The sequence below is a fragment of the Bubalus bubalis genome, chromosome 5, assembly GCF_019923935.1.
Source record: "Bubalus bubalis isolate 160015118507 breed Murrah chromosome 5, NDDB_SH_1, whole genome shotgun sequence".
NCBI classification, from domain to species: Eukaryota; Metazoa; Chordata; class Mammalia; order Artiodactyla; family Bovidae; genus Bubalus; species Bubalus bubalis.
In genome coordinates, this window is record NC_059161.1 from 12,267,299 (window position 1) to 12,284,941 (window position 17,643).

A 17,643-nucleotide genomic window follows, 5' to 3' on the forward strand; every position below is an offset into this window, starting at 1 on the left:
GGGGATTCTCCAGTCAAGAATACTGGAATGGGTTGCCATGCCCTCCTCCAGGGCATCTTCCCAACCCAGGGATCAAACCCAGGTATCCTGCATGGCAGGCAGGGTCTTTACCATCTGAGCCACCAGGGAAGCCCACTGTACGATCTAGGCCAATATTTTTCCAAGTGTGGTCCTTGAACCACCTCTTTCCAACTTATTCAAGGCCCTTCCTATAAATTTTTGGGATCCACTCAAAACTGACTAAGATGTATACATTTAAAGGTATTTCAAGCTATACTTATCCACAGTGTGTTTTGAGAATCATTGATCAAAGGCCCCTCCTTTTCCCTTTTGTATCACCTTCAGGTTTAGTCAGGTAGCCTTTGTTGGGGAAGTCAGGCTGAACAAGGGATGCAGTGAAGTTTTCAAGAGAAGAAGAGAATGAGGGGAGAGAGGCTGATGCTTGGAAGAAGAAGAGAGTGTTCTCAGCAGGGATTCACTGAGGCAGGCTGTGTTGATGGGTAATAGATTCTGTGGATGATGGAGATTTGCAAGGCTCCTCAACAGGTAATGGGCCACCGCTGGGAGTGGCTCATGGATGCTGGAGGACTTAATCCCTGTAGACAAGGTCTGGGAGAGGCACTTCTTTAGCATTTCCTAAGAAGCAATATTTAACAGATACTTGATAGTGGCTTCAAGTATAGCATAAGAAAAGCATATGGAAAGCACCACCATTCAAAGGCAGGCTGACCTGCAGTTTCTTGAAACATAAGGATTCAGAGTTTTGCATAATCCAGTGGATTACGGGGTATGGGTTATGTGGGGTAGAAGAATGAGAGCAAACTTAAATATTCAAATATACTCTTAAATGTAAAATACTGTAAAGACACTCATAAGAAGACCAGCTAGCAACTCTACATAGAGAAGACACCATTGTGAAAATCCCAGAACCCAGGGTGAGGCTGAAGCACTCACTGATCCACAGAGATGAGGAGAATTGGATTAGATGGGTCTGACAAGCAGTTTTGCTTTGCCCGCATTGCTCCCATCACTCCTAGGCTGGCATAGCACTTCAAGAATATGGTACGTGATCCCCACCCCTTGGCCTGTGATTTCTCTAGTGGGAGTGCAAACTGGACATCTAGCTTTCTCAGCATTGCAGGACCCTTCACAAGAGGTCTCCTTAAATTTCACTTCATGGTGATCATCAGGAGAAACACTGGGGATCGGTCAGATAGACACAAAGCAGACAGGGTTTACAGCAGCTGGGCTTCAGATATTGTTCAGATATTCCTACTTGCAATAGATCTCTAGCAGAGATCTCAGCTAATGGGACCCTCCCATCCGAATCATATGAGGAGAGTCAAGTCAGTGGACCCATTTAGCCAAGAAATGGAAACTGTGCCTTATTTGGATCCCTAGACAATAAGCCCTACCACTGTGGAGCTTGTTTTATGAGTCCACTTGGGCAGAGAAACAAATATGCATCTCCAGTCAATTGCTGAGCAAAGCCTCTTGTCCCACTCAATCAGGAAGCCTGGCGAAAGCTGCAGAACCCATTCGACAGACCCAGGAACCAAGCCAGCAGCCCTACCCAACAGTTGAGCATAGCCTACAACTCTGCATAACCAAGGACCCTCAGTAATGACCCCGAGTGGCCTACAGCCCAGCCCTGCAGCCCTACTCAATTGTTGAATGTAGCCTGTGGCCTTGCCCAGGCAAGGAGACCAGCCAGTGGCCCTGACCAGTCACAAAACATAACCTGCGGTACCTGAGAGCCTGGATAGTGACCCTGCCCTACTGCAGAGCACAGGCTTCAGCTCCATACAGCTGTGGAGCACAGCTGGAGGTCATGCCCAGTCAGAGTGCCCGACCAGCAACCTTGCCCAGCAGTGCAGCACAGCTGCACAGCCAGTGGGCTGCTCAGGTTCAGAGCCCCAGCTGTGGCCCCACCAGACCTTGTAGCACCGCCTGTGGCCTCACCCCATCACAGACCACAGACTGAGTCCCCTGCAACCACAAGCTCTGCACGCACCCACTGAACATGGAGTCTTACAAGTGCACCATCCACTTTAGCACAGCCTGGGGCCCTGCCAGACCAGGAACAGGTGTTCAGCCCAGCCCACAGCCATGCCAAGTGGTAGAATCCAACCAGTGGCACTGCCCTGCCAGGTTACTTAGCCTGCAGCCCCACTGACCAGAGCCTAGCTAGTGGCCTGACCTGACTGTGAAGCACCTCCAGAAGCCCCTCCTGGGCACAAAAACCACACCGTGGCCTTGCTAGAACAAAGAAGCCAGCCGGCAGGCTCACTCAGCCATCAAGCTTAGCTAGAAGCATCCGCTGCCTCTCCTTAACCAGAGAGCATGGCAGTGGTCTTGACCAACTGGAGACCCTGAGAGCAAGCCCTGCCTGCCCATGAACTCTGCCTGTTGACCCACCCAGTACCCCACCCTGAGCTAACTAGTGAATGTTTTTCCATGTTGCAGTGGATCTGTAAAGGCTGGAAGAAGAGAACACTTACTTAAATGGTCTCCTCATCACTTCATGGCAAATAGATGAGAAAACAATGGAAACAGTGGCAGACTTTATTTTCTTGGACTCAAAATCACTGCAGATGACGACTGCAGCCATGAAATTAAAAGATGCTTGCTCCTTGGAAGAAAAGCTCTGACAAATCTAGACAGAGTATTAAAATGCAGAGACATCACTTTGCCAAAATAGTCCATATAGTCACAGGTATGTTGTTAGAGAAGACTCTTGAGAGTCCCTTGGACTGCAAGGAGATCAAACCAGTCAATCCTAAAGGAAATCAACCCTGAATATTCACTGGAAGGACTGATACTGAAGCCAAAGCTCCAATACTTTGGCCATGAGAAGAACTGACTCATTTTAAAAGACCCTGATGCTGGGAGAGACTGAAGGCAGGAGGAGAAGGGGACGACAGAGGATGAGATGGTTGGATGGCATCACTGACTCAATGGACATGAGTTTAAGCAAACTCTGGGAGATGGTGAAGAACAGGGAAGCCTGGGGTGCTGCAGTCCATGGGGTCACAAAGAGTCGGATGCGGCTGAGTGACTGAACAACAACTTTAAGTAAGAAGGATGTGGAAGTGGAGTATATTGGTTGTTTCCAGGGCCGCTGGGAAAAACGGGTAAAGGTGATCAAAGGGTGCAAACTTCCATGTATAAGATGAATACATGTTGCCATAATGTTAAACGTGATGACTATAGTTAACAACACTGTATTGCATACTTGAAAGCTGCTGAGAGAGTACATCTTAAGATCTCAAGGCAAAAAAAGAAAACCAAAAGGTCCTCTGTGAAGTGAGAGGTGATAGATGTATTAACTAAACTTATTGTGGTAAACACTTTGTAATATGTGCTACTGCTGCTAAGTCACTACAGTCGTGTCCGACTCTGTGTGACCCCATAGACGACAGCCCACCAGGCTCCCCCGTCCCTGGGATTCTCCAGGCAAGAACACTGGAGTGGGTTGCCATTTCCTTCTCCAATGCATGAAAGTGAAAAGTGAAAGGGAAGTCGCTCAGTCGTGTCCGACTCTTAGCGAACCCATGGACTGCAGCCTACCAGGCTCCTCCACCCATGGGATTTTCCAGGCAAGAGTACTGGAGTGGGGTGCCATTGCCTTCTCCGTTCATAACATGTAAGTACACCAAATCATCACATTGTATACCATAAACTTACACAATTTTATATTTAATTATATCTCGCAGGTAAGCTGAAAGGAAAAAAAAATACTCTGATCACACTTGACAGTTCTTGTATTCAGGGTATATGGAGTTAATTAATATCATGAACCATGTAGAATTTATATATTCATTGAATATTGAAGTTATACCTTAGAGGAATAATGAATGTTCTCTATTCTGTTTCTTATTTCAATACATATAAAATATTTAAAACAAAATGTTTAGTTTGTAAACCTTACTGAAAAATGTCTGTGGCAGGCACAGAAACCAAGTCATCTCTTTTTATTTGTTGAGATCTTGGGAGATAAAAGCTTTAATGAAAATTCAAGGACATTTTTTTTTGTTGTTGGAATTTCTATAGTATTTAATGCTTTTGGAAGAAACATCAAGTTATCTAATCTATTGCAGATTCACCTATCTCTTAAACTATTGGCTCAAGTCTTTATATTTCTTGGGGGAAAATTATACAATCATATAATGACATGATAACAGTATTTTTAGATTTCCTTTTTCCTCAGTTGTGTATGTATAGTGTGATGAAAATTGTTATTTTGACTATGCTAATAAAATATTCTATTTTTACTAGATTTCCTTTTTTCCTCAGTTGTGTATATATAGTGTGATGAAAATTGTTACTTTGACTATGCTCATTAAACCCTTTCCCACTATTATCTGGACTGTTGGAAATCATTTTAAAAGGATTTTTCTTGAACTCTAATATTTTACATCCACTGGTTTCTGTCTGAAATAGTCCAAATGTTCTGAAAAAGTGTTATGCTTTTTTTTAAAAGAAAAACAGTTTGAATCATAACATTATAAGCTCTATTCTAAGGTTTTCCTTTTTCTTTTTTTTTTTTTTGCTTTGAGTTTTAGTTAAGTCCTTGGCTATGAATGAAAGCAGTTTATTTCAAAAATATTTCTAACTGGGTAGGATGTTATCCTAGAAATAGTGGTAGGTGATGGGTTAGGCAGTCAGGTTATGTGTCCCAGCACTGACACCCACTAACTGGGTGACTCTGAAGCAAGTCACTTCATGTCTCTGCAACCTAGTTTTTCTACCTATAAAGTGGAGATAATATTTTTTTAATTTCTATTTTGCTAGGTTACTACAAGTTTAAGTTTACCTTCTTTCTAAGGGTCAAATGCTTCCAGGGATAAAGACACAGAGACATTAGCAGTGAGGAGAAGAAGGAAGATCCATTAATAGAAGTAAAATCCACTGGATCTTGAAATGGCACCAGAGGGATGAGTCAGGATACAGTGAATGTATGAGCTCAAATTGTATACAACTTGCTGGAGAAAGACTGCAAGGTCAACAACAGCAGGGCCTAGGACTGCAGACACATGGAAGTAAGGTGTCTGAAGCCCTGGATATTGTTTCCTTGGTTTAGCGAGGGGCATCATCACTGTCAGCTATCAGTTACAAATGGGAGCCTTCAGGGATGCCCCTGGAGGCTCAGACAGTAAAGAATCTGCCTGCAGTGTGGGAGACCCAGGTTCAGTCCCTGGGTCGGGAAGATCCCCTGGAGAAGTGCATGGCAACCCCTCCAGTATTCTTGCCTGGAGAATTCCATGGACAGAGGAGCCTGGCAGGCTACAGTCCATGCGGTCACCAAGAGTCGGTCACAACTGAGCAACTAACACTTTCATTTTCAGGGCTGGAATGACAGGAAGAAATTGAGAAGTTGGAGGCAGATGATCAGAAGACAGAGGATGAAAGAATGGCACAAGGGAAGAAAGTAGGTATTCCCAGTTTATGTTCTGTAAGGGCTGCGGAATAAGACGAGAAGAGTATGAAGACCTCAAGGAAAGATGTGGCTTAAGAATCTGCTGAACATCTAGTTATAAGAAGCAGTGTAGCCTGGGCATATGTAGTGGAGACTGATTAGATATTCAGTTTGGATGAGCAGAAGTTTCTTTGTTATAATCCAAATTCTGTAGTCAGGGACGAATGCATTTACAATCAGCACAGAAGCTAGTTCTAATTGTAACATCCATTTAAAAGAGACAGGGCTAGAATCTATAGACTTTAGTAGAAGACTTCATCATCTGTTACCTAGACTAATAGAACAGTCTCTGTATTTTCTCCCTCTTGCCAGTCACTTCTTATAATTTATACTAGGCACATTGTTGTCAGAGTGATCTTAAAACAAAAACAAAATTTAAAAATCCACAGATCTGATCATTGCTTAAAATTATTGACTACCTATAGAATGAAGTCCAAATTCTTCAATGTGATATTAGTACTTTTGGTCATAGTCCAGCCTACTCTTCCAACCTCATCTCCTAACCCCCTTACCTTATATAAATATATAAAGTTCAATCTATATAAAAACATTCAATCTATCATACTGGTTTTCTTGCCCCAGAGTTATTGGAAGCTTTGAGAACAAATCTGTCCTGGATTCTTCTCACAGACCCAGGTTTCTTGTCTCCATGTTGCCCGTGGGCCACTGTGTATCATTTCAAGATCACTTTCCGTGATCTCCAAATAAATTTTACTTGGATTGGAGCAGTGGTTAAGTCTGAGCTGTGAAAAGTCTGCAGTGTTACTGTACTTGCAAGCTGGCAAGTTGGCCTGCCATAGTTTTCTGTCTCTGTCCTCGTATGTCTGTCTCCAAAGCCTTATCCGTGTGTGTGTGTGTGTGTGTATAATCTATATCTTTATATATATAAACATAACATCTCAGGATCAGGGAGTGGACCCTTCTCATATAGCAGCTTCCATCAGTTCCCTGAGCCCAAATTCTCCAGGGGTTGAATGCGCGGTGAGTGCTGTATGTACCCACCCATGCAGAGGTTTGCACTGTAGGTGAGGAATCCCCAGATTATGAAACTTGGAATTTATATAAGAGTTGCGGGCACAACTGCACATCGTGCCCTCTGGGAGCTTCAAGGGGAACTGGGGAGGAAGGAGATGATGGGTAGGGGGAGGGAAAGAAAGTGCAAGAAAGAGAAAATGGTTTTTGTTTTGTAATGTGAACAAATCCTCACTCTGCAGTGTGAACAAATGGTTCCAGGGTGATAACTCTTCGCTCTCTCCAGATGTCAGTATCTTTAGGGTTGCTCTTCAGTTTTCCTTCTACACGGGCGTCAGTGCTCTTTGCTCAGAAGGTCCTGAGCGCAGAAATGTGAAATACTGGTGGAACACGGCCTCCAGCAGCTGCACATCCTGGTTCTGTTCTCATCCTGTTACCTCCTCTTGCTGTCTCTGCTTTCCCTGGGTGAAAGATGAGTCAAGGGTATACAATTTGGCACATGTTTAACGGAGATTTGGTAATGACAGGAAGGAAGCACAACACAGGGAGGAATTTATCTCTGGTTCTGGATGGGGCCAGTTTCAGAACTGAGAGACCCTGACCCAGGCCCAGCCTCTGGGGATCTCTTTTGGATCATCTCCTGCCTACATGAGCCAAGTGCCTGAGCCCAGTAAACCTCCTCCAGAGAAGACTTCTCTGGAGCAGTTCACTGTGCTTGGAGAGCCTGGCATTAATGCGGGGATAGCGATAGTGCAGTGGGCACAGTAGAGAGCCCTGGCTCAATTTCAGCTAGATGTTCAATGATGCTTATGTTATAGATCAAGGAGGAAGAGAAATATGATTAAACAAGTGATTCTGGGACAGTTTTTCATATTGAAGGAAGTGAAAATACATTTTACTTCACATCATAAGTAAACTTTAAAGTAGGTTAATTATTTAATTGTGAAAGGTAAAATGTGTTTTATTTTTTTTTTTTGTAACTATTTATTAACAAGTCTGTCTCAAAACCAGATTGTGTTTTCTGTCACATAGTATGAGTTTATTACATGATGTTTGAAAATGTGTTTTGAGATTCAGGGGAGATATATCTGTGTCTCTAGAGTGCATGGCACCCCACTCCAGTACTCTTGCCTGGAAAATCCCCTGGACGGAGGAGCCTGGTAGGCTGTAGTCTATGGGGTTGCTAAGAGTCAGACACGACTGAGCGACTTCACTTTCACTTTTCACTTTCATGCATTGGAGAAGGAAATGGCAACCCACTCCAGTGTTCTTGTCTGGAGAATCCCAGGGATGGGGGAGCCTGGTGGGCTGCTGTCTATGGGGTCGCACAGAGTCAGACACAACTGAAGTGATTTAGCAGCAGCAGAGTGTTTTATCAAAAAAAAAACACCCCAATATCATTTATTATGTCCCTACTGCCTTCATTTGTAAATTTGTAATATTTTAGATACAATTCTGTGAGAATTTAAGATGAAAAAATATCAGAGATATGAAAGAAAATTGGAAAAGAAGGAAAATTCAGAAAAGTTTAGGGAGAGAGTACAGTTCTAAGATTTGCTTTTTCTAAGATATTTTAAAATTTGAGTAATTTCTGAATGTTTAATAAAATGTTTATGTAAGGCATTCTACATTGCTTCTCATCTCAAACAACTCCGAATTATTACTAAATACCACAAGTTGAGATTTGGCATTTAATAGATACTTATTGGATTGCTTGAATTAACAAAAAGAATTTTTAATGCCAGAAAAGTTAAATTTCTGGCCATCATACTGTCGTTATCTCATGATTCCAAGGTAGAAAATGAAGGTAACAGTGGCCAAAACGAATTAACATTTGATTGTGTTCTAAATACAACACCGTATTTACAGCATTAGAAAGTGTGGTGGTCATTTGTCACTGTTTATCTATTCACTCTTTCCAACGTTTGGGAATCCCCCACCTTGGCAGGAGACAGGGGACTATTGGCAAAGACCTCCCTCCTTCCGACGAGGCCCACTGGCTGGCTCAGACGGCCTTGCAGTTAGAGGGCGGGCAGATTACCCAGTGCGCACCGCGCAGCTGCCCTCCCGTCAGGTGCTGCGTCAGGAGCCAGTGACACGGGGGGAAGGAAGGGTCAGAGCAGAGGCAGCAGGAGCTGTCAGGTTGGGCTCCTGGGCCTAGACGTGCGCGCAGCTGTTGTAGTAGCTGCAGCAAAATGAAGCGGCGGCTGAATTGGGGCTCGCGGGACGTTTGCTCTCCAGAGGGGAGCCTACTCACAACTCACCGTCTTGTCCTGAGACCTGCAAAAGATCATCACCTCCAAACACTGTCCAAAATAAGTCTATTTCCCTAACTCTGTGTTGTTCCCTTTTGAACAATACCATATGTTGAGCATTATATTTCCAGTTTCTTTACTGTTTCTTGTCTGCGCACAGCAAATATCATGTTTCTTCAGTTTTTAGCATCTTTGCTCCCAAGTTACCTCTGAGAAAGCGCTTGAACTCGAGTACACACGCACATGCACACATTGCTGCAAAAACAAACTACAAAGACGTAGGGCGGTTTCTGTTCTTATAGAAAACTTGAAACATTTGTCTCAACAGCCAGCTAGATCTTCAGAGACATAGCTCTGCTGGAAACGTCTGTACTCAGGAGGCTTGGGATGGATGCTCTGGTGTGCAATAGGTGTGGTTTTTTTTTCTTTCTTCAGAAAATGAAGGGGCAGTTTGCCTCAGTGGTTAATTTGATTCTCCATCTGTCAGGAGACAGAAGTATTTGCAGTTTTAAAATGATGTTTTTTCTTCCCAATTTCTGGTCATAAGATTAAAAGAAAAAAAAATAGGCTGAAAGCATATCTTATAAAAAGGGAAGCAGAAAACTATGATAAACTGGACTTAAAGTGCATGAAATAACATGATGTTAATATACCAAGTGCTAGGTTTCTTCAGTCGTGTCCAACTCTGTGTCACCCTATGCTCTGTAGTCCGCCAGGATCCTCTGTCCATAGGATTTTCCAGGTAAGAATAGTGGAGTGGTTGCAATGCCCTCCTCAAGAGGGTCTTCCCCACCCAAGGATCGAACTTGCGTCTCTTATGTCTCCTGCATTGTCAGATGGGTTCTTTACCGCTAGCACCACCTGGGAAGCCCAGTATAATAAAATGGATATATGTCTTTTGGCCAGCCAGGCAGCACAACACCGAACCAGTTTGATTTTTTGAATGATCTCATTAGGTGAGGCTAAGTGGGAAGCAGAACCCTTCATCCCTTTTGCTATGGAAATTGAAAAAGGCCAGTTAGTCCCTCCCCCTGTCTCTGACAGCCAGAGCATGTGCGCCTGGTTTCAGCTCCACCATAAGGATGCTCCTGCCTGGGAACCTGTCCCTTGAGAAGCAGCTGTGGAGCTGTGAGGCCTTTAGCAATGACTTCAGAAATGAGCGGTCAGAGATCACACTCTGTGGTCGGCTTCCAGAGCTTTCTTGGCTCCTGTTTACATATCAAGCCTGCTTCTATACTTTGTGAACCCCTCTATGTCTCACCGATGCATAAGAGAGCCAGTGTTCCTTTCTATGGCTTGCAGTCAAGGATGCAGACGGGAGAATATGATGATAATCTTTCTGAGTCAGGAGACTGAAGAATCCACAACATTGTTCTTTCTTGGGCTATAACCAGGCTAATAAGCAGCTCCTCTGTGTTCCTTGCTCAGGTTGTTGATCAATATAATTTTACTCATTTACCTTGCTTATCTCTTCCAACCGTAAAGATAGCAACATGGATCAATGAACACAGGATATTTTTTTGTCTGTTTTGTTCATGGCTGAATCCTCATGTTAGATAGTTGTTGTTTAGTTGCTCAGCCATGTCCAACTCTTTTGTGACCCCATGAACTGTCGCCTGCCAGGGCCTCTATCCATGGGATTTTGCAGGCAAGAATACTTGAGTAGGATGTCATTTCCTCTCCAGAGCATTTTCTGATCCAGGGATAGAACCTGCATCTCCATGTCTCCTGCATTGCAGGCAGATTCTTTACCAGTGAGCCACTGGGGAAGCTCCTGTTAGATAGTACCTGGTTTATAATAGGCACTTAATAATTATTTGTTGAATGGGTAAAGGAATAAATGAATGAATGGGAAAGGCATATGAAAATAAAAACATCAACTGTATTACAGATATGAGATTATATTTGAGAATTGAGGAAATGTATGCACTTAGTTGCAAGGCCCCTTAGGCCACTGGAGGACATGTGTTCTCCAAGGGCAGACCAGCTGTAAAGAGTAACAGGGAGGGGGAGTGATAATTATACCAGCTTATCACTTCTAAATCTGCTTACAGATAACCGGGGAGAGTGAGCCAGGGGTGGACAGAGCCCAGAAGCATCATGACAGGGAAGCTTGCTCCACAAGGAAAAGAAAGCAGGGGCTGAGAAGCAATGCTCTGTGGTAAGACTTCCAAAGAATAGCAAGGATATATAAGAAAGCCTTCCTAGGTGATCACTGCAAAGAAACAGAGGAAAACAGTAAAATGGGAAAGACTAGCGATCTCCTCAAGAAAATTACAGATACCAAGGGAACACTTCATGCAAAGATGGGCACAATAAAAGACAGAAATGGTATGGACCTAACAGAAGCCGAAGATATTAAGAAGAGGCGGCAAGAATACACAGAAGAACTATACAAAGAAAGATCTTAATGAGCCAGAAAACCACGATGGTGTGATCACTCACCAGAAGCCAAACATCCTGGAGGTGAAATCAAGTGGGCCTTAGAAAACATCACTACGAACTAAGCTAGTGGAGGTGATGGAATTCCTGTGGAGCTATTTCAAATCCTCAAAGAGGATGCTGTGAAAGTGCTGCACTCAATATGCCAGCAAATTTGGAAAACACAGCAGTGGCCACAGGACTGGAAAAGGTCAGTTTTCATTCCAATCCCAAAGAAAGGCAATGACAAAGAATGCTCAAACTACCACACAATTGCACTCATCTCACACGCTAGTAAAGTGATGCTTAAACTTCTCCAAGCCAGGCTTCAGCAATATGTGAACCGTGAATTTCCAGATGTTCAAGCTGGTTTTCGAAAAGGCAGAGGAACCAGAGATCAAATTGCCAACATCTGCTGGATCATGGAAAAAGCAAGAGAGTTCCAGAAAAACACCTATTTCTGCTTTATTGACTATGCCAAAGCCTTTGACTGTGTGGATCACAATAAACTGTGGAAAATTCTGAAAGAGATGGGCATACCATACCACCTGAGCTGCCTCTTGAGAAACCTGTATGCAGGTCAGGAAGCAACAGTTAGAACTGGACATGGAACAACAGACTGGTTCCAAATAGGAAAAGGAGTACGTCAAGGCTGTATATTGTCACTCTGCTTATTTAACTTCTATGCAGAGTACATCATGAGAAATGTTGGGCTGGAGGAAGCACAAGTTGGAATCAAGATTTCTGGGAGAGATATCAATAACCTCAGATATGCAGATGGCACCACTCTTATGGCAGAAAGTGAAGAAGAACTAAAAAGCCTCTTGATGAAAGTGAAAGTGGAGAGTGAAAAAGTTGGCTTAAAGCTCAACATTCAGAAAACTAAGATCATGGCATCCAGTCCCATCACTTCAAGGCAAATAGATGGGGAAACAGTGGCTGACTTTATTTTTCTGGACTCCCAAATCACTGCAGATGGTGATTGCAGCCATGAAATTAAAAGACGCTTATTCCTCAGAAGGAAAGTTATGACCAACCTAGATAGCATATTGAAAAGCAGAGACATTACTTTGCCAACAAAGGTCCATCTAGTCAAGGCTATGGTTTTTCCAGTGATCATGTACGGATATGATAGTTGGATTATAAAGAAAGCTGAGCACCAAAGAACTGATGCTTTTGAACTGTGGTGTTGGAGAAGACTCTTGAGAGTCCCTTGGACTGCAAGGAGATCCAACGAGTCCATCCTAAAGGAGATCAGTCCTGGGTGTTCATTGGAAGGACTGATGCTGAAGCTGAAACTCCAATACTTTGGCTATATGATGCAAAGAGCTGACTCATTTGAACAGACCCTGATGCTGGGAAAGATTGAGGGCAGGGGGAGAAGGGGATGACAGAGGATGAGATGGTTGGATGGCATCACCGACTCAATGGACATGGGTTTGGGTGGACTCCGGGAGTTGGTGATGGACAGGGAGGCCTGGCGTGCTGCGGTTCATGGAGTCGCCGAGATTTGGACACGCCTGAGCGACTGAACTGAACTGAGCTAGAATCATTCCACAAGCCCCAGGCAACTAAGCCCGTGTGCCGTAACTACTGAACCCCTTCCTCTAGAGCCTTCCAGTAGCAGCCACTGATCTCAAGTACCTAAAGCCCGTGCTCCACAACAAGAGAACCTGCTGAAGTGAGCAGCCAGAGCTCCACAATGAAGAGTAGTTCCTGCTCACTGCAACTAGACAAAGCCTGTGCAAAGCAACGGAGACCAGCACAGCCTATATATATATATGTATATATACACATACATGCATATGTGCACATGAGCTCAGTTGTGTCCAACTCTTTGCAACCACATGGTTCTGTAAATTGCCCGGCTCCTCTGTCCATGGGATTTCCCAGGCAAGAATTCTGAAGTGGTTTGCCATTTCCTTCTCCAGGGGATCTTCTCGACCCAGGGGTTGAACAGATTGGTGATTACCAGGGGCTGGGAGTCAGGGGAGTACGAAGTGTCTCCTTAATGGAAATGGCTTTTCTTTTGGGGGTGATGATAATATTTTGGAACTTCATAAGGGCAATATTTGTACAATATTGTGAATATACTAAATGCTACTGAACTGTTCACTTAAAAAAAAAAACAACTAGGTTGTTTGTATTTTTATTTTTTGGCCAAGATATGGGGCATGTGGGATCTTAATTCCCTGACCAGGGATTGAACCTGTGCCCCCTGTAGTGGAAGCATGGAGTCCTAACCACTGGACTGCCAGAGAAGTCCCTGAATTGTTTACTTTAGAATAGTTAATATTAGGTCATGTGAAAATTGTCTCAATAAGAATGGGAACAACAACAAAAAATCCCATCTTTGGTAGAATACACAAAAACCTGATGATCTCTGGGAAGCTGTCAGCCACTTAAAAAGACAGAACAAGGAAGGGAGTGCTCAGGTTAGAGAGCCGGCACTACCAAAGCCATTCATGCAACAGATTTTTTTTGAGCATCTATCATGTACCAGGCTCTATGTACTTGGAATGTATCATTGAATTAAAGTAAACAAAGCCCCTCTTCTCATGGAATTTCTGTTATAATGAGGGGAGACACATAATATATAAGAGACAATTTATAAAGGATATTCAAAGAAAAAAAAGTGCTATTAAAAAAAAAAACTTGTGGTATGGTAAGTGAAATCAGGAGTATTGAGGGGATTTTTCAGTCTTAAATAGGATGGTAAGGTAAGTCTCATTGAACAAATGACATGAGCACATATTTGAAAGCAGTGAGGGAATGAGCTCTGTGGATATCTGGGGAAAGAGTGTTCCAAGCCAAAGGGACATGCTTGGTATTTCTAAGAACAGGTAGGCTGGAATGGATGAGAGTGGGGGATAGCAAAGTAGGAAGAGCGGTAGAGAGGGAACAGTGAGGTCAAACCCTTTAGTGTCCTGTGGCCAACTATAGAGGTTGGACTTTGACTACCCAGTGCATGAGAATTTGTTGTAGTGTTTTGAATTATATAACTAAACTTTTATGTGTTTTATAAATGACTATGACTGCTGAATTAAGCACAGACAAAAGAGAGGCAAAGATGGAAAGAAGGAGATGAATTAAGCATCTGTTGTAGTTACCTCTGAGAGAGACGAGACTGCATGAGACCAGGATAGTAGCAATAAAGCTGGGGAGAAGTGGTCAGAACCTGGATATATGTTGAAGATGGTGCTGACAGGATTTCCTTGCTGGCTTGGCTCTTCTTTGTGAGAGGGAAAAAAAAAAAAAATAAGGATAGCTCTGAGGTGTTGACCTGAAACCTGGAGAGATGGAATGACCATGAATTAATGTGAGAAGACCATGGACCGAGTGGTTTGGGGAAGATCCTGGCAGAGTTTTGGACACGTTAGGTGGAAGACGTTCTTTAAATATGCAAAGGGAGTTGTTATATAGGCTGTGGGCTATACGAAGACAGACTCTGGAAGAGAAATCTGAGCTTGGATGTGTAAGTTGGAAGCTGTTGGAATGTAAATAGTACTTACGATCACAGTCTCTAAAGGGGCTGAGTAGAGACAGAGAAGTGAGGAGGGCTGAGGACTGGGATCTGGGAGAGCACCAACATTAGGAATTTTGAGAGACAAAGAGGCACCGTCACAGGAGATGAGAATGAGCAACCAGTGAGATGCGAGGAGGGTCAGGGAAATGTGGAATCCTGGAAATTACAAGGGAAGCCATGGCTATGCAGTGTCCTGGATCCTATAGTGATCCCATGTATCAAACACTGCTGTGTGTTCAGCTAGGTGTGGACTGAGAATTGACCACTGGATTTGTCAATGTGATTGCTACTGGGGACCTTTACAAGAGCAGTTTCAGAGCACTGGTGAAAGAAATCCTGCTCAGGTGAATTTAGAAGAGAGGAGCAGAAGAGGGATTGTAGACAAGGAATGCAAATAATTTTTTGGATAAATTTTGCTACAAAGCAAGGGCAGAAGCTGGCAAAGGAAATGATTTCAAGAGAAGTTATTTGAAAGTGGGGAAAATAAGAGCATATGCAAAAAACACATTAGAGAAGAGCACAAATAAACCAGGAGAGCTTAAAGACTGGTGTTGAGTGTCCAGGTAAAGATGAAGGCTGAGGATGAGTAAGGAGGACTAGAAGCAAGAAGCCGACATCTCAGTGCTGATTGGATCATGTGGGATGTGAACAAGAGGGAGACTCTGTGAAGGGACCGGTGGAGCTGATTCTATTCCCTTCATCACACAGGCAAGGAGACATGGGAAATTCTTGTTGGAACCCACTGCATAGCACATTGTATGTACTTCTCCTTACAGGTGATAACAGTGTGCTTTCCGCAGCAATTCTTTTCATGCCCAAGTCTTGGTTTCTTCGGCTGTAAAATATGGCTAACGGGGACACCTCATTAGTACACTGTGCATGCGAAGCTCTCAGAAGAGTGTAGGACACATAGAAAACGTGATTGTTATAATGGTCATTCTCAAGCAGCTCTTTTTTTCATCTTCACAAAATCACAAATAAAGTAATCCCTCTAATTTCTGCATTGTGTAGTAGGACTGATAGGAAAAGTATCTAACAGCCAATTTATCATCTGCAGTGACCAAGGAGTGGCCACCAGCTATGGATCTTGAGCAGGGTTCTGGGGTCCCTTGCAGCGTGAAACATTATCCCTTTAGTCAGTGGACTGTGGAGAGGTGAGTGTTTGGATGAGGATGGAGTGGGAAGCCTTGGGGGCTACAGCCATGGTGACCAGGTGACAGCTATTTACAAACCTGATACAATATTTCAGGATTATAACAGCCTGATGAATAGTGTGGATCCTATCTGAATTTAGAAAAGAATTATAATTTTCAGAGCGGGCAACATCAGAGTGGGCAACGTTTACTGAAATGTGTAATGGAGATGTTTCTTTCTGTTGGCTAGCTTAGTTTTTTAAAAGCAGGGAAAGTTAGCAGAAACAGAAACTGAGGATGAAAAAGTTCCCCTACGTTAGCATGCCTCTGTGTGTCTGCATATTGTGGAGTAGGGGGACATTTTTTCCTGGGCTGCCTCCTCTGCTTACCCTGCACAGAAGAACATTCTGATGTATTTATTGGTTAAATTGTTGGGAATACTGACTCACTGTGTGTGGAAGGCTGTGCATTTATTTACCTGTGAGTTGTTTCTACTGCAGCCTCCATCAGATAACCAGATGCATGAGGTCAGCTGTTTTTCTCCTTTTTTCTTGCCTTTATAAAATTCGCTTATTACTTTTTAGAATCCTGTACCTCTTAACCAATTAGAGGATGATAGGAGCCTAGGTAGCCTTCTGATGAGGCTTTTAGTTTAGGTCAAGTGCTCTGCTGCTGTCTTTGATTTGGAATGGTGTCTTATATACTATTTTAATTCACTGAATGTTTGTTTTCATGGAGGAATTCATGGGTGTAGAATGATTGACCACACACAATTAAGGCACCTCTAGTTTCTCTAATTAACACCATTAAAGTCTCATTCTAACTGCTAACTAGTAAAATGAACTTTAAAATATAAAAGGAATGATTAATGTAAAGGGCACCCTGCTCCTTTAATAAATGACAGAAGTGTCAAGGAATATGTTTTCAAAAGAAGCAAGTTATCGAGGTGAAGAAACAAAATCACAGAGTATTTTAAGAAACGTAATAGATATTCCTGTAAGCTAATGCAATCCATGAAGATTATAGATTGATATAAAAGGTTAAGTAACTGTGAATAGCAAACATTTGAGAACAAAGACAATAGAAATCAAAGTTAATGAAAGCACATTTAGCAGTTGTCAATAATGACACCATCAAAAACAAAAAACACAACAGACTTCCTGAAATTTTCAAGAGGAAGGGAAGGGAAGTGGTTAGATTAAGAGATGCACACCACTAAGGCTTCCCTGGTGGCTCAGAGGTTAAAGCATCTGCCTGCAATGCGATGAGACCCAGGTTTGATTCCTGGGTCGGGAAGATCCCCTGGAGAAGGAAATGGCAACCCACTCCAGTATTCTTGCCTGGAGAATCCCATGGAGAGAGGAGTCTGGTGGGCTACAGTCCATGGGGTTGCAAAGAGTCGGATACGACTGAGCGACTTCACTTTCACCACTTTGCTCAAAATGGCATATATCCAGAAATGATGGAGAACACAATTATTAACTGAACTTTTAACACACACAATGTGGATGATTGAATATTACCAATACATATTGTAAATCACTTTGTCCTTTTGCATTTGAAAGGTTTAGAAAATGATAGTTATAATGCTAAATTCCTTTGTAATTTGACTATCTCTTCATGTAAAGTATATAAATAAACATGTACTATCCATTAGCTTAGGTCAAGTTCTCTGGAAACCAGATGCAGAGACACAGTGTGTGAAGGAAATTTAGTAGCGGGTACTCTTGGGATCAGCGCCTATGAGGGAGTGAGGGAAGCAGGTCCGTTGAACTGTGATGCACAGAGCCCTCAGCTAGAGTCTTTAGAGTGGCCCAGAATCAGTGAGTGACGTAAGGCAACTCTGGCTTCATACTC

The 17,643-nt window shown here is 43.1% G+C and overlaps 1 long non-coding RNA gene across 1 annotated transcript in view; it reads left to right on the top strand.

The window, feature by feature from the left end:
* Positions 1 to 5,348: 5,348 nt before the first annotated feature.
* Positions 5,349 to 17,643, top strand: part of LOC123333560 — a 40,255-nt gene continuing 27,960 nt past the window's right edge. Inside the window, exon 1 of the long non-coding RNA XR_006550934.1 lies at positions 5,349 to 5,431. This is a non-coding gene — a long non-coding RNA (uncharacterized LOC123333560). The remainder of the gene's footprint in view (positions 5,432 to 17,643) is intronic.